General features: G+C 35.2%; 1 protein-coding gene, 1 non-coding gene and 1 pseudogene across 11 annotated transcripts in view; all 3 read left to right on the forward strand.

Annotated features, from left to right (window-relative positions):
- CCSER2 (coiled-coil serine rich protein 2) overlaps positions 1–18,207 on the forward strand; it is a 189,201-nt gene that overhangs the window by 61,809 nt on the left and 109,185 nt on the right. Inside the window, exon 4 of one of the 10 annotated variants that reach the window (XR_004278992.1) lies at positions 15,383–15,437. The exons of 8 other annotated variants lie outside the window; for them this stretch is intronic. The gene's annotated coding sequence lies outside the window, so the exon portion shown is untranslated. Of the gene's footprint in view, positions 1–15,382; positions 15,438–18,207 lie in introns of those variants that run through there. One more of the 10 variants, XM_032314153.1, reaches the window with a different exon arrangement.
- Positions 10,302–10,407, forward strand: LOC116573840 (annotated as a pseudogene).
- LOC116573801 lies at positions 12,252–12,358 on the forward strand. The gene has a single exon (XR_004279010.1). It is a non-coding gene; the product is annotated as a U6 spliceosomal RNA (small nuclear RNA).

Consider the following 18,207-nt stretch of genomic DNA (forward strand, 5'->3'; position numbering starts at 1 on the left):
CATGTGGTCTCAATAATGCAGAAGGAAAGGTTAACTGTGTGTGTGTGTGTGTGTGTGTGTGTGTAAGGTTTTGAAGAGGAAGTGATGTCTGAGTTGAGTTTCAAAGAATGAATACAAAGTTAACCAATTGGCCAAGAAAGAGGGCGGACATTGACTTTAGGCCTAGAAAAGAGCATATTAAGCTCCATTTGACGTAATGTGCAATAAGTCTGATGCTCAGCTAAAATGGGCAGTCGCTGATGAACTGTAACTTGACTGGTTTTAAGGACAGAAAATTGAATCTCAAAGAAGGAAATTCAGACTACTTGAAGGAGTTGGAGGCATTAAATACAGTCATTTTCCCATCATCCTACAAGGGTACTACACTAAATCACCAATGCATTTGGCATTTCAATTTACTAAACATTGTTATGATTTGGTTAAATCAACATTTTTAAGTAGAGCCCCCAGGGTACTGGATGGTGAGCCAAAAGACCATAAGAGAAACAAAGATAAAAGAAATTTACTACTCACCGGCCCTGGAGGAAGTATACCCCTTGTCTTGAGGTACCACACAGAAGGTCAAGGCAGGGTACATGCAGAAAGAGGGAGGAACTGGGGCACATGCATTTATTAGGGTCTGTGGGTGGAGTGCTTTGGGATTCCTGGGCTAAGGTGGATTATCCGGTCAGACCATAAAGAGCAAGGGTTTTGGGAAGCTTCACAGGGGTTTTTCCTAAGGGCTACATAAGGGGCAGGTGTTGGGAAGCAAGGAACTTACATTTGCTTGTGACCGTGGACTCTTATCTAGGGCTTGTGCTTGTACAAGGGATTAGTGTCAGTTTGAGGCTTTTGCAGGCAGCTTGGCCAAAAATGTATGCTGAGGCAGCAATATGATGGAATAGTTCAGCTAAACTCTCAACAAGCATACATGTTAACTGAAATCTGCTACCTGCCATTATAATCAATGTGGCTAAAATACTCATCTGAAACCTGTATAGGCTAAAGGAAATTTTTAAAAGGTCTAAGTCAAGGAGAAATTCTGCAGAATTTTTCCTTGCCTCTGTGGGGTGTTTGGACCTTGACCACAGTGTAGTGAGTGTTAATTAGGTGTGTTTTTGTCTGCTTACTAAAAGAGACCCTATTCTCTTTCCACTAGAATTGAAGCTTTGCAAGCTTTATGGTCTGTAGGTGTGGTGCATGCAGGGTTTGTGCTGGTCTTCTGGGGGAGGGGTCCATTATAGTTGTAGCCAGCTTGCCTGAGAAAAGCCATACCAGTGGAGCAAAGTGGGGCAGACTTGGTGTAAGCAGGTTACATAGCCAGTATCGGTTCTGTGTTGTTTACTGAATTTGGTTTATGCTGAGGGGCAGGAGAGGGAAATGGTACCCGCTGGTTCTTTTGTCTGTGGAGAGACAATGCCATCTCTCACAGATGTGCTCCAAAAAGTACGAACTGTCTTTCCCTGTGCCCCTTAGGTAGTCCTCAGTTTATGCAGCCTGCCTGGGATCATTTGCTTGCTTCTGCTCAGGAGTAGGGCAGTGTCCCCAGGTCTCTATCACAGCCAAGTCTGGGGATCTTTGAAACTCCAGTGTCTGAGACCCACTGGTTGCAAATACAGGAGATTCACCCCCTCTCCTTCTCTGAGCCAATGGCTTTGGGGAACTCTTCTCTTTGTGCTCATAGTTTGGCGACGGTGGCCATTGCTGCTATGAACATTGGGGTACAGATGGTCCTTCTTTTCACGACATCTGTATCTTTGGGGTAAATACCCAGGAGTGCAATTGCAGGGTCATAGGGAAGTTCTATTTTTAATTTCTTGAGGAATCTCCACACTCTTCTCCAAAGAGGCTGCACCAACTTGCATTCCCACCAACAGTGTAAGAGGGTTCCCCTTACTCCACATCCTCTCTAACACACTTTGTTTCCTGTCTTGCTAATTTTGGCCATTATAACTGGTATACGGTGGTTATCTCAGTGTGGTTTTAATTTTAATCTCCCTGATGGTTAGTGATGATGAACATTTTTTCATGTGTCTGATAGCCATTTGTATGTCTTTGGAGAAGTGTCTGTTCATATCTTCTGCCCATTTTTTGATATGATTATCTGTTTTGTGTGTGTTGAGTTTGAGAAGTTCTTTATAGATCATGGATATCAACCTTTTGTCTGTACTGTCATTTGCAAATATCCATGGTCCTCTCAATTGATGCAGAAAAAACATTTGACAAAATCCAGTGTCCGTTCCTGATTAAAACGCTTCAGAGTATAGGGATAGAGGGAACATTCCTGAACTTCATAAAATTTATCTATGAAAGACGCACAACAAATATCATCCTCAATGGGAAAAAGCTCACAGCCTTCCTGTTGAGATCAGGAACATGACAAGGATGCCACTCTCACCACTCTTGTTCAACATAGTATTAGAAGTCCTAGCAACAGCAATCAGACAACAAAGAGAAATAAAAGGTATCCAAATTGGCAGTGAAGAAGTCAAACTCTCTCTCTTCGCAGATGACATGATACTTTATATGTAAAACCCAAAAGACTCTACCCCAAACTACTAGAACTCATACAGCAATTCAGTACGTGGCAGGATACAGTCAATGTACAGAAATCAGTGGCTTTCTTATACACTAACAATGAAAATACAGAAAGGGAAATTAGAGAATTGATTCCATTTACTATAGCACCAAGAACCATAAAATACCTGGGAATAAACTTAACCAAAGAGGTAAAGGATCTGTACTCTAGGAACTACAGAATACTCATGAAAGAAATTGAAGAAGACACAAAAAGATGGAAGATCATTTCATGCTCTTGGATCGGAAGAATAAACATTGTTAGAATGTCTATACTGCCTAGAGCAATCTATACCTTTAATGCCATTCTGATCAAAATTCCACTGGTATTTTTCAAAGAGCTGGAGCAAATAATCCTAAAATTTGTATGGAATTTATCTCTATTGTTTACATACTTCCCTTAATTTTTTTTAAAGTGTGCTTTCCTTTACTTCTTTTAATATAGTAGCTGTTTTGAAGTATTTGTCTATTGTTTATTAAGCAACATATGAGAACATTTAGAAACTTCCAAATTCTATGGACAATTCTATGGACAATTATTCTCCTAAAATATGGACCAGTCTTTCTTATTTCTTTCAAAATTGGGTATTTTAGATAGCATGTTGTACCAATTATAGATTTGATTTTCCCTCTGAAATTTGTTTTTGTTGTTTTGTGTTTCTTTTTCTATTTGTTTCTTTCTTTAATAACTTGTCAAACTAAATTTGTGAAACCAGTCTCACTTGCAGTGGGGGTACTGCAGATGTCTCTAATTAAAAAAAATACCTTTATTTTATTTTATTTTTTAAAGAATTTTTTGTAGAAAAAGAGAGTGAGAGAGAGAATGAGAGAAGATCAGAGGGAGAAGTAGACTCCCCATGAGCAGGGGGCCCAATGTGGGGCTCGATCCTGGGACTCTGGGATCATGACCTGAGCCGAAGGCAGTTGCTTAACCAACTGAGCCACCCGGGCAGCCCTAAATATCTTTATTTTTAAACCTGAAAAAAAAAAAGGTCTAAGTCAAGTCAAGCAGAACTTGACTTGGGTTTTTTGCTGAAGCTACAAGGTATTACAGGACTGGCAGGGCAGAGACAGTTAAACCTACTGCCAGTAGAAGTTCCACACATGGTCACACACTGACTCTTCTCTGCTTCCTTTTCAGCTTATGTGCTGGCCTTTCTCTCTTGCTTATGTGTTGGCCTTTCTCTTAGTCCCACTGATAAATATCCCAGAAATAAGGGAATAGATACTTAAACTATAAAGTTTTCAGGCAATAGGAGTAGAATTGGAATTAAAACAGAAGAAACAGAAATAAGTCTTATTATAGAATTTAAAGAAACAATATATTTGATTTCTTTTGCTGTTTTAACAAATTACCACAAACCTAGTACCTTAAAACATCCCATGTTTATTATCTTATAGTTCTAAAGGTGAGAAGTCAGATACAGGTCTCAGTGGTCTAAAAATCAAGGTGTCAGCAGGGCTGTATTCTTTTTGGACGCTCTAGGGGAGAATCCTCCCCACCCCCTTTTTCCAGTTTCAAGCAGCTGCCCTTGAATTATGACCACCTCTCCACTTCCTCTGTCGTTAAACCCAGCAACACTACATCTCTTTGACCATCCTTCTCTGCCTCTCTGCTGCCTCCCTCTTGTACTCTAAAGAGTAATTACAGTGGGCCCACCTGGATAATCCAGGATAAAATCCCTATTTTAAGGTCAGCTGAGTAGCAGCCGTCATTCCATCTGCAACCTTAATTCCTCTTTTGCTGTGTAACCTAACATATTCACAGGGATTATACCAGGCATTTTCTCTTTATCAGGAAAATTATTTCATTTCTCTGAAATTCCTATTTTTTACTGCAGTAGAATTCTTAAAATATTTTGTGAGAAATAATAATTTCAGCATGGAGATCCCTAAATGAAACAGTGAGTAGTCATTTCTTCTTCTGGAGCTCTTAGATTTGTGACCTTATATACTGTGTTTATTTTTGTAAGGTGTTCTGGGTATTAAAGTAGGTTTGTTCCTGGGAAGAATGGAGGAAAATCTAAGATGAGTGTTTCTTGAAAGCAAAAGAGAAATTTATAAAGCATTGAGATATAGACGAAGTCTTCTTTTTCTAGTTACATAATTCACAGGGAATGCAGTGATGAATGGTCATTTAATTTTTTTTTTTAAGATTTTTAAAAAAATTTATTTGACAGAGGGAGATTACAAGTAGGCAAAGAGGCAGGCAGAGAGAGAGAGAGGAGGAAGCAGACACCCCGCAGAGCAGAGAGCCTGACATGGGGCTTGATCCCGGGCCCCTGGGATCATGACCTGAGCTGAAGGCAAAGGCTTTAACCCACTGAGCCACCCAGGTGCCCCATTTTTTTTTTTTTTTTTTTTTAAGATTTTTGTGTCATAGGGTATTCTTTGTAAAGGATTTGTGTAGACGTGTCGGTAGAGCCTTGTTCTGTTCTCTTGGTCTGGGAACAAGCTCTATTTTAAGGAAATTTCTTCTGTAAAATGTTTGTATTGTAGTGATATTTTATAAGCATTTAAACTTGATCACTGTCATCGCATCTGGCTTTTTGAGTTTTCTTTGTGGTTAGACTAACTGCCTCAGCCTTTAAGACTCAGGTAGAGTCTTATAGCAATGCTGAAATTTCTGAAATTTCTGTGAGCAGGGATTTTTCAATGTTGTGATGGGAGTGAGAGATAAGGAAGAATTCTGGATTGGAAGTTACTGGGGCTGAGTGTTAGTCTGTATTTATTTTTACTCACTATGTTTTAGGTATCTATGAGATAATCACAAACAAAAATTTTTGAAGCCTTCTAAAATGAGGAGTTTGATCCATTATCCTTTTCAAATCTGGAAATTTTTCTTTTCTTTTTTTAAATTATTTTATCCCTTCCATCGTTTCTGTGCCCTATTCCTAGAATTTCTAATAGTTGTTATGTCTCACATGAGCTTATCAGCTTCTATTCTCTCCTATTTTTCTATTTCTGTTCATTCTTCTTTTACTATTATTATTAATATTATTATGTCCTTTGTCTTTCTGAGAGATTTCTTAGAGTCTATCATCTGGCCCTTTCTGTTAAATTTTTAAATCAGGCAGTTACTTAATTTTTTATAGAAAATTTCATACCTATTCAAACCTAGAGAGAAGAATCAAGGGGGTTCACTATACCAGTTATTAAAGGATGATCAGAATCATCGCCTTTTTTCATTTATATCCCTATTCACACACTCCTCTTCCCAAATAGGATTAATTTGAGTGAGTCTTACATACCATCATGATTTATGTGATATAATAATGTAATATAAAATATTTATTTATTTATTAGAGAGAGAGAGAGAGATACAGAGAAAAAGAGCATGAGCAAGGGGGAAGAGGCAGAGGGAGAGGGAGAAGCTGACTTCCTGCTGGACAGGGAGCCTGACACAGGCCTGGATCCCAGAACCCTGAGATTATGACCTGAGCCAAAGGCAGATGCTTAACTGACTGAGCCACCCACACACCCATAAAGTTTTTATATGTAAATGTACAGTTGTACATTTATATGTAGCTATTTCACTATGCCTTAAAAATTATTTATTTCTCAATGTTTTGCTTATAGGTAAGGACTCTTGTTCAGACATAACTAAATTTCATTTCTGTACCTCTAAAAAATTAAGTCATTTCTTAATATTATTAAGATCCTAGTAAGTGTTCAATTTTTAGTAAACTTTTGAGTTTTAGATTTTTTTATTTAAATTCAATTAGCCAACATATAGTACAGGATTAGTTTCATATGTAGAGTTCAGTAATTCATCAGTTTTGAGTTTTAGAATCACAGAATTATTGCAAAGATAGTATAAAGTGTACCTATCTATCCCCACATCCAGTTTCCCCTATTATTAGTATATTACATTAATATAGCATATTTGCCACAATAATGAACCAATATTGGTATCTTATTACTTAGAGTCCATATTATTTAGATATTCTCAGTTTTCCCCTTCTTCTGTTCTAGGATTCCATACAGCATACTGTATTATAAGTAGTCGTCATGTCTTAGACTTTTCTTGGCCGTGATGGTGTCTTGGACTTTCCTTGATTTCGATGGCCTTGGCAGTTTTGAAGAGTACTCCTAGTCATATTTTCTAGAATGTTTCTCAACTGGGATTTGTTTCATGCTTTCCTTATGATTGGACTGGGCAGAAGACCACAGAGTTAAAGTGCATTCTCATCACATCATAGCAAGGATACATACTGTCAGTATGACTTATCATTGTTGCTGTTGACCCTGGCTTGAGATAGTGTTTCTCAGGTTTCTCCACAGCAAAGTTTTCCTTTTCTTCTCTCTTTCTGTACTGTACTCTTGGGAAATACCACTTTGGGCATCCCACACTTAAGGAATAGCTAGTTATAACCCACCTCATTAAGTGTAGGGTATCTCTGTATAAATTATTTGGATTTCTCATGCAAGATGGAAAGGGATTTGTCTTATTCCTCATTTATTTATTCCATCATTTATTTATATCAGTATGGACCTAACATATTTTATATTTTTGGTTCTAATCCATAACCCTATCATTGTATTTTGTTGTTGTTGTTATTTTGGTTTTGGGTACCTTTTATTTTTTTTTTTTTAATTTTTCTGGCATTGTACAATGCTCTAGACTCATTTTGTGTATTTTCTGCCTCAGTCTTAGAATCAGCCCCCTTCTCCAAAGAGTCTTACTTTTTTTTTTTTTTTAAGATTTATTTATTTTAGAGAGACAATGTGTGCATGAGTAGGGGGAGGGGCAGAGAGAGAGGCAGAGAATCTCAAGTAGACTCTGCTGAGTGTGGAGCCCAATGTGGGGCTTGATCTCATGACCCTGCGATCATGACCTGAGCCGAAATCAAGAGTCGGGACACTCAACCAACTAAACCACCCAGGTACCCCGAAAAGCCTTACTTTCTAAGTGGTGTGTGGCAGCCAGGGTTTTGGTTCTAGATTTTGTCAGCTGAAAGAGGAGATATTTGTGTGTATATACACATATATGTGTGTATATAACCTGTGTATATACACGTATCTGTAAATATTTCTATATGTAACCATTTATATTTTGAGCTAAACATGAGTTCACATATTGATGTGTCCAATTCTAACCCATTACCAAATGCATCATTTTTGCTTTTTCCCCTTGTTTGTTTGTAGTCTCCCACTCTAAGAGGAAGAAAACTGCTTTTTATCAGCCATCCATTTATGTAATTATTCAATTCCAGTATATATTTATAGTCATTTCAGAATTATTAATTGTACCTCAACAGGAAGCACCTTTATCAACTAGAATACATTGCTTATAGAATTTCTTAGCCTTTAGTCTTAGACTCCTTTCATTTCTGAAGTTACTTAGGTCATCACCTTGTACCACTCATCCTCTTCAGTGAGTTTGTTTCATACATGTATAATAAATACATTTAGACTTTTGACACATTCTGCACTCCCTCCAAGGACCCTGATATCCTAAAAGCTTTTTAAACAAATTTGCATTCATTAAATTTACTCTTTGTGCTGCGAAGTTCAGTGGATTTCAACAAATGCTTAATGTTTTGTATTCACCGTTACAGTGTCATAAAGAGTAGTTTCACCATCTTGAAATGTTCCCTATACTTCATCTATTTATTGGTTTCCCCAGTGAGCCCCCAGCAAACACCGATATATCTCTATAGTTTTGCCTTCTAAAGAATGCTATATAATTAAAATCATACAGTATATAGCTTTTTCATACTGGCTTCTTTCATTTAGCAATATGCATTTGAGATTCATCCATGTCTTTTTGTGACTTGATACCTCATTTTTTAAATTGGGAAATAATATTACTTTGGATGTACCATGGTTCGTTTACCCATTCATCTATCAAAGGAAATTTTGGTTGCTTCCCGTTTTTGGCTATTATCGGTAAAGCTGCCATAAATATCCACATACAGGTATTTCTGTGAATAGATGTTTCTTTAAATCATCTGGGAAAATATCAAAGAGTGCAGTTGTTCACCCATGTGTAAGGCTATGTTAAAAGCCTTGTTCAAAAGAAACTGCCAAATTATTCTGCAAAGTCCTTGTACCATTTTGCATTCCCACTAACAGTGAGTGAGAGTTCCAGTTGCTCTGCATTCTTATCAGCAGATGGTATTGTCATTGTTTTGGATTTTAGACATTTTATTAGGTGTACAGTGGTATCTCATTGTTTTTAAATTTGCAATTCCCTAATAATGTTGAGCATCTTTTCATATGCTTGTCATCTGTATGTCTTTGGTGAAGCATCACTTTAGATCTATTGCCCATTTTTTAATTGATTTGTTTTCTTATTGTATATTTTGCATATAAATTTTTTAATCAGATATAGTGTTCTACAGTATTTTCTCCTAGTCTGTGCCTTGTCTTTTCATTCTTTTAAAAGCGTATTTCACAGAGTAGAAGCTTTTTTTTTTTTTAAAGTACTAGCCTGTAACTCTTTTTTTTTTTTTTTTAAGATTTTATTTATTTATTTGACAGGCAGAGATCACAAGTAGGCAGAGAGACAGGCAGAAAGAGAGAGAGGAGGAAGCAGGCTCCCTGCTAAGCAGAGAGCCCGATGCGGGCTTGATCCCAGGACCCTGGGATCATGACACGAGCCGAAGGCAGAGGCTTTAACCCACTGAGCCACCCAGGTGCTCCCAGAAGCTTTTTTAAAAATTATGTTATGTTAATCATCATACAAGTACATCATTAGTTTTTGATGTAATGTTCCATGATTCATTATTTGCATATAATACCCAGTGCACAGAGCAGAAGTTTTAAATAAATTCCAAATTATCAGTGTTTTCTTTCAAAGATAATGCTATTGGTATTATAATTAACAAATCATTATTAAACCCAAGGTCATGTAGGTTTTCTACTTTAAGAAGTTTTATAATCTTGGGGCACCTGGATGGCTTAGTCGGTTAAGCATCTGCCTTTGGCTCAGGTCATTATCCCAGTCCTGGGATCAAGCCCTGTATCAGGCTCCCTGCTCAGCCAGAAAGCTTGCTTCTCCCTCTCCCTCTGCCTGCTGCACCCCCCTCCCCCCCGCCATGCTCTCTCCTTCTCTCTCTCTGTGTCAAATAAATAAATAAAATCTTTAAAATAAAGTTTTATAGTCTTATACTTCACATTTTGGTCTATGATTCATTTTGAGTTAATTTCTGTTTAATACTTGCATTTGTGTTAATTTTTTTTTTTTTTGCATATAATTTTGTCTAAGAGTTGCAGCACTATGAAAAGATTGTCTTTTCTACTACGTTGAACTCTCTCTCCTTCCCCTTTGTCCGAGTTAGTTAAGTATACTTGTGTGGGTCTACTTCTGAGCCTTGTTTTGTTCCATTGATCTGTTTATTCTTTTTTTTTTTTTAAGTTATTTGACAGAGATAGCACAAGCAAGGGGAGCAGCAGAGTGAGAGGGAGAAGCAGGCTCTCCACTGAGCAGGAATATTTTATATTACATTATTATATCACATAAATAATGATGATATGTAAGACTCACTCAGATTAATCGTTTGGGAAGAGGAGTGGGTGAATAGGGATATAAATGAAAAAAGGCCATGATTCTGATCATCCTTTAAGTTGAAAGTGATATCGGCACCCTTGTCAAAAATCAGTTGGCCAGAGATGTATACATTTATTTCGGTTCTTTCAGTTCTGTTCTGTGGATCTGTATGTCTGTCAGTTTGTCAGTAGTGTACTGTTTTGAATACTGTAGTAATATGTAATCACATGTTTTTGATTATTTCATCACAAGCTTTGCGCAGTGGCAGTATCGTAACCAATTAGGTTTATCCGAGGCGTGATTATTGCTAATTGATCATTTCATCACAAAGAAAAGTTTTGAAACCAAGAAGTATGAGTCTTCCAAGTATGTTGTACTTTTTCAGTGCTCTTGGTATTTGAGGTGCCTCACACTTTCATTTGAATTTTAGAATCATTTTTTTCATTTCTACAACAAAGGCCATTCAAATTTTGAAAGGTTTCATTGAAAATATAGATTACTTTGATTAGTAGACATTTTAACAACATTAATTCTTATAGTTTATGAACACAAAGTGTCTTTTCATTTATCTAGGTCTTTTTTAGTTTCTTTCAGCAATATTTTGTACTTTTCAGCATATAAGTCTTTTATCTCCTTGGTTAAATTTATTCTAGACTTTTTTTTTGGATGCCATTGTTAATGGAATTGTTTTTCTTAAAAATTTTTATTGTTCCTTTTGGTGTATAGAAAAAAAGTAACTGAATTTTCAGTGTTTATATTTTAACCTTGCTACTTTCCTGAGTTTATTATTAGCTCCAGTAGTTCTTTTGTGGATTCTTTGGGATGATACATATGTATATGTATCATCCTATGGTGCCCCAAATGTCAAAACAGTATTGAAAAAGTAAAATCATGTTATCTGTGAAAAAAAAAATAGTTTACTTCTTTACCAATTCAAATGCTTCTTTATTTAATTTTCTTGTTTAATTGTCTGGCTAGAACCTCCAGTACATTGTTGAATAGCAATGGTGAAAGTGTACATCCTTGTTTTGCTTCTGATTTTAGGGAAATAAACTTTCAGTCTTTTTCTAGCGAGTATTAGGTGTCGGTTTTTTATAAAGGTCCTTTATCATGTTGAGAAAGTTCCTCTATATTTCTACTTTTCTGAATATTTTTGTTATGAAAAGATGAATTCTGTTGAATGCTATTTCTGCATTAATTGAGGTGATGTGGTTATTTTCTTTCCTTCTATAAATGCAGTATATTACATTGATTTTTACATGTGGAATTATCTTTGTATTCCTGGGATAACTCCCAGTTGTATAATCTTTTTATTATGCTGATTGGTTGAATTTATTAGTATATTATATCTTTATATCCATATCAAAAGGATATTGGTTTGTAGTTTTCTTTTCTTGTAGTGTTTGGCATTTGTATCAGGGTAATTTTGGGTTCATAGAATGAGTTAGGAAGTGTTGTATTTTTTTGAAGAGTTTGGAAAGGAATGATGTTAATTCTTTAAATTTTTGGCAGAATTCACCAGTTAAGCCATCTTATATGGTAGAGTTTGTTGTTGTTGTTGTTGTTGTGGGGGGAAGTTTGTGGATTACTGATCATGTCTCTTGTTTTAAGTTTGTCCAGATTTTCTATTTTTTTCCTTGAGTCATTTTGGTAATTTCTATGCATCTACAAATTTGTCCATCTATCTTAATTGTCTAATTTGTGTACTGTTGCTCAGATTTTTCATAATACTCTCTTAAAATCCTTTTTGTTTTAGTAACATTGGTAGTAATGTCCCCATTTTTGCTTCTGATTTTAGTTATTTTTATAGTTTTATCTTTCTTTTTTTCTTTGTCAGTATAGTTAATGGTTTGTCATATTTGTGATAAATATATCACCAGCTTTTGGTTTCATTAGTTTTTCTGTTTTCTGTTGTATTTTTTTTTCTGCATGATCTTTATTTTATTTTCCTCTGTTAACTTTGAGGTTTAGTTTTCTGTTATTTTTCTGGTTCCATAAGCTGTAGTTAGATTATTGGGTTCTAGATTTTTCTTCTCTTTTTAAGATAGGCATTTGCTGCAAAAAATTTCACCCTGAATACGGTTTTTGCTCCATTTTATAAGTTCTGGTATGTTGTATTTTTGCTCTGATTTTTCTCTAAGTATTTTCTGATTTTTCCTGTGGTTTTTCTTTGATCAGTTGATTAAGAATATGTTGTTCAGTTCTAGCTTCAGCAGCACATATACTAAAATTGAAACAATTTGGGCAAGATCAACATAGCTCGCAGGCAAGGATGACATGCAAATTTGTGAAGCATTCCATATTTTTATTAAAAATATAAAACTATTGCAAAGTTCTTTAAAAATGCATTGTTCAGTTTCCATATATGTGAATTTTCCAGGTCTTTTCTGTTATGATTTGTAATTTCATTACATTTGGACCAAGAAGATTTTCTTGTGATTTCAGTTTATTGTTGAGGATTATTTTGTGAATAACATGTTATATCTTGGAGAATATGCCCCAGGCACATAAGAGAAATGTGCGTGCTGCTTTTGTGGGGTAAATTTTTTTATTTTGTGTGTATATGTGTACATATATGTTTGTATTTTTATATATAACACATAATGTGTAATATAAATGTGATCATATATTTATGTTTATATATTATGCAATTATATATTTATGTAATATAATATTTATAAATATAAATCTATATTATGTGTTGTATATACTTAAATATCATGTATCTGTGTTTGTACCTATATGTATACTTATCTTCCAGGTCCAATTGGTTTATAGTATTGTTCAAGTTCTCTATTTCCATAACAATCTTCTATCCAGATAATCTGTTCATTATTGAAAGCATAGTATTGACATTTCCAGGTATTATTGTAGACCTCTCTTTATTTCTTCCTTCAAATTTGTCAGTCTTTGCTGCATATATTTTGCTCTGTTGATTGGTATGCACATGTCTATAATTGTTATATCTTCTTGGTTAATTCACCTGTTATCAATATATAATATCCTTTGTTGTTTCTTATAATAATTTTTGACTTAAAGTATTTTGTCTGCTACTAGTGTGGCCACCCAGCTATCTTCTGGTTCCTGTTTGCATGTTTACTTTTAACTTATATGTGTCTTTGGATGCAGTGTGAGTCTAAGGTTACTATATAGTTTGATTTTTTTTTTAAACCACTCTGCCATTTGTGATATTTAACCTATTTCCATTTATAGTAGTCACAGATAAGGATATGATTTGATAAGGAATGATTTCATTATCTCATTTTGCTATTTTTTGTGCATGTCTTACACTTTTTCTTATTTCTTCACTTGCTGCTTTTTTGAATTTAATTGATTTTTTTGCAATATACCATTCTGATTCTTGTCTAATTTTTCAAATGTTTATATCTAAAATATTTTTTTGGTTACCTAGGAATTACAATGAAAATCCTGAATTTACAACATAGTTTGGATTGATACAAACTTAGCTTCAGTTGTATACAAAAACTCTGTTTCTATACAATTTTTTCCTTTTTTTCATGTTATTGTCATGAATTACATCTTCATACATTGTGCACACATTAACATATAATTCTTTTTTTTATGTATTTGTGTCTGAATGAATCCCCTTAGAATTTTTTATAAGGCAAGTTCACTAGTTACAATCTCAGTTTTTTGGTTTTGTTTTTATTTGGTAATCTCTTAATTTCTCCTTTATTTTTGAAGGGTAGTTTTCCTGGATAGAGAATTCTTGGTTGAGTGTTCTTTTAGTGCTTTAATTTAAACAGGTAATCCCATAGGCTTCTGGCCTCCATGCTTTGTGATGAGAACTTGGCTTTTCATCTTACTGTGGATCCCTAGCATACAGTGCCTTGCTTTTCTCTTGGTGCTTTACATCTTTTCTTTGGCTTTTGACAATTTGAATATAATTCAAATTGGTATGCTGTCTGCATTTATTCTTCTTGTAATTCAGTTTGTTTCTTCAATGTGTAAATCCTTATCTTTTTTCAAATTTGAGAAATTTTTGTCTATTATTTTTTCAGATATTCTTTCTGCCTGTTTTTCATTCTTTTTTTTTTTTTTTTTTAAGATTTTATTTATTTATTTGTCAGGGATAGAGGGAGAGAGAGCTAACGAGCACATGCAGACAGAGAGGCAGGCAGAGGGAGGAGCAGGCTCCTGCTGAGCAAGGAGCCCAATGTGGGACTCGATCCCAGGACGCTGGGATCATGACCTGAGCCGAAGGCAGCTGCTTGACCAACTGAGCCACCCAGGCGTCCCTGTTTTTCATTCTTTTTCTGAAGTTTTTAATCATGCATATGTTGGAATACCTTGACAGTATCTTCAGAAATCTCTCAGGCTTTTAACAAATTTTTTTATTTCAATTCAGTTAAGTTAACATATAGGGTATTATTTCAGGGGTGGAATTTAGTGATTCATTATCAGTTGCATATAACACCCAGTGCTTATTCTATCAAGTGCCTTCCTTAATGCCCATCAGCCAGTTATTGCATCCTTCTACCTACCTCTCCTCCAGCAAGCCTCGGTTTGTTTCCTATGTTAAGAGTCTCTTATGGTTTGCCTCCCTGTCTGTTTTTATCTTATTTTATTTTTCCTTCCCTTCCCCTTTATCTGTTTTGTTTCTTAAGTTCCACATATAAGTTAAATCATACAGTATTTTTCTTTCTCTGACTTAATTTTGCTTAGCATAATAACCTCTAGTTCCATCTCCATCATTGCAAATGGCAAGACTTCATTCTTTTTGATGGCTGAGTAATATATATATATATATAAAATATTTATTATATGTGTATATATATATATTATTATACATATTTACCACATCATCTTTATCCATTCATCTGTCAATCTGGGCTCTTTATATATTTTGACTGTTGTGGACATTGTTGCTATAAACATTGGGGTATATGTGCTCCTTCAAGTCACTGTGTTTGTATCCTTTGGATAAATACCTGTTAGTGCAATTGCTGGGTTGTAGGGTAGTTCTGTTTTTAAGTTTTTGAGGAACCTCCATACTATTTTCTAGAGTGTCTACACCAGTTTGCATTCCCACCTAAGTGTAAGAAGGTTCCCATTTCTCTGCATCCTGGCCAACATCTGTTGTTTTCTGACTTGTTAATTTTAGCCATTCTGACTGGTATGAAGTGGTATCTAATCGTGGTTCTGGTCAGGCCTTTTGTTTATAAAATAAATTTTATTTATTTTATTGTTTTTCTTTCTTCTATGTAGCCTGAATAATTGCAATGGACAAATCTTCAGATTTGTTGATTCTTTCTTCTCTTTGTTCAAATCTGCTATTGAAAGTCTTGTGATTTTTTTTTTTTTCATGAGGACCAAATCAAGATAATGTATTTGAAACGCTTATCACAATACTGGCATCAAGTAGGTAGGTGAAAATGTGGGTTCACAACTATATCATTTCTTAATTCTTAAGTGTTAACTCTTAATTGTTTTTTCTTTCTTAATTTTTAATTGTAAAAAATTACATAAAATTTACCATTTCAGCTATTTTAAAGAATAGTTCAGTAGCATTAACTATTGTTGTAGAACAGATCTTTAGAACTTTTTTATCTTGCATAATTGAACCTCTGTATTCAGTGAACAACCAGCTCTCCTTTTCCCTCTCCTCCCAGTCCCTAATAACCACTATTTTACTTTCTGTGTCTATGAGTTTGACTATTCTAGATACTTCATATATGTGGAATCATGCAGTATTGTCATTTTGTGACTGGCCTATGTCACTTAGCAAAGTGTCCTCAAGGTTCATCTGTGTTGTTGCATGTCATAAGCTTTTCTTCTTTTTAAAGGAGAATAATAATGCATTATATGTATATACCACATTTACCCATTCATCTTTTGATGGACATTTGGATTGTTTCCACCTCTTGACTTATAACTAATACTGCAGTGAATGTGGGTGTGTATATATCTCTTTGAGATCCTGCTTTCAGTTATTGTGGATGTATACTCAGGAGTTTTAGTGAATTTTTCATTTGTCATACTTTAACTGCAGAATTTGTTTGTTTGTTTTTTATATTCCTTCTTTACCCATGTTCTGTACTTGTTTAAATATTCTTTGCTTATGGTTTTCTTGAGTTCTTTGAATATATCAAAGACAGTTGTTTTAAAGGCTGTCAGTAGACAAAGTTCAATGTTTGAGCTTCATCAGGGATCATTTCTGTTATTACTTTTTCTTTTTCTGTAACTGGATGATACTTTCTTTGCATGACCCTAAGTTTTTATTGAAAAATAGACATTTTGAATATTTTAATGTGGCAATACTGGAAATCATATTCTGCACTCTCCTTAGGGTTTGTTTTGTTACTTGCTTGTAGGCTCTAGGTGTTTGCTTTTTAAGTAATTTTTTAAAACTATTTTTGTAAAGTCTTTTTGCTCATCATGTTTAGTCTGAGAAATTTGTATTACTTTAGCTGTGTTTTAGGCAGGGATTTCCTTAAATGCCAAAATAAACAAAAGAGACAAAAGGAGGAGAGAAGGAGAGTGAGAGTAAGAGAGAAGGGAAGGAGGGAAAGAAGAAGGGAGGGTGACAGAGAAAGAAGGAAGAATTCAAAGCAGGAGAGTAAAAAATTCTCAAAGTCAAAATAAAAAAAAAACTTGTTATCTTTTCATCTTTGCATTTTGGCTCCTTTTTTGGGTACTCCTTCAGTGCATAGCTTGATGATTTACAACTCTGCCTTAACCTTCACTTACTACTTTTTCTGAGCCTAGAGATCATGTAGAGTTGAAAGCTTTGGGTGCTCTTACGCCTTTACTGAGAATGCATCCTACTGTGGACTTTTTTTTTTGTGGCTTCACTATTCATTTATGTTTGTCAACTGTAATATTTTGTTCCAGGATGATTGTGGATTGTCTGTCTCCCAGTGGTTTTGAGCAATGCCCATTACTTTTCTACACTGTGTGAATTCCAAACTAGGGAAAACAAACACATGCATTTTGTGTCAGTCACTCAGGTAACCCCAGACAGGTTAGAACAGAGAAACACAATTTTTTGGAATAAGGTCTTCGCTGAGCTTTTTGGAAACAGGTACTGAGGTTCTAATTTGGGAACGAGATCTACTCTCTTCAGATTTGCAGTCAGGCTGTAGAGGGGCATATGGAAAAGGCCAGTCTCACTGACAACTAGAGTGCAGAACCATACAGCAACTCAGAAATGGCTTAGAAGTTTCTTAAGAATTTAAACATATTTACTGTGTCACCCAGCAGTCCCACTACTCCTGGGCATGGAAGTTTATATTCACACAAAAACCTGTGCATGAATGTTTGTCATAGTTTTATTTATAACAGCTAGAAACTGGAAAACGCCAAAAATGTCCGTCAGTGAGTACATGGATACACAAACTGGTACATCCATGCAAAGGAATACCACTCAACAATAAAAAGTAATGAATTATTGATATATTCAGTGACTTAGGTGATTCTTTTTTCTTTTTTTTTTAAAAGATTTTATTTATTTATTTGTCAGAGAGAGAGACAGAGAGATAGAGAGAGAGGGAGGTGAAGTACAACCAGGGGGAGCAGGAGGCAGAGGGAAAAGTAGGTTCTCCGCCAAGCAAGGAACTGAGTGCGGGACTCAATCCCAGGACTCTGGGATTATGACCTAAGCCAAATAATAGACACTTAACTGACTGAGAAACCCAGGTGCCTCGACTTAGGTGAATCTTAAAGGTATTCTGTTGAGTGTAGGAAGCCAGTCTAAAAGGGTTGCAAACTCTGATTCCATTTATATGACATTCTTAAAAGACGAAGCTGTAGTGTTGGAGAATGGATCATTGTTGGGGATATGAGTGGGTGGTGGGTGTAACTATAGCTGGATAGTACAAGGAAGATTTTTTTCAGGTGAAGAGACTATTTTTGTCCTAAGTGTATTGGTGCTTACACAAAATAATATGTATTTTAAAATTCATAAACTGTACAATAAGAAAAAAATAATTTTACTGCATGATAATTAAAATAGATAGTGCTATTCATTTGTCAGAAACGTGAAGGTTTTCTTCAATTTATTAGTGAAAGAGGGATGCATGGAAGAAAGAACTGGCCTACCAGCTTGCTGTATTTGAATGGAAAAGTATTCTCAGAGGCCAAGGAAATTCTATGATGATTCTGCTAATATGTATTCAGAGTTTTAATTCCAATGA

This window comes from Mustela erminea, chromosome 14, assembly GCF_009829155.1.
Source record: "Mustela erminea isolate mMusErm1 chromosome 14, mMusErm1.Pri, whole genome shotgun sequence".
In the NCBI taxonomy this organism is placed as follows: domain Eukaryota; kingdom Metazoa; phylum Chordata; class Mammalia; order Carnivora; family Mustelidae; genus Mustela; species Mustela erminea.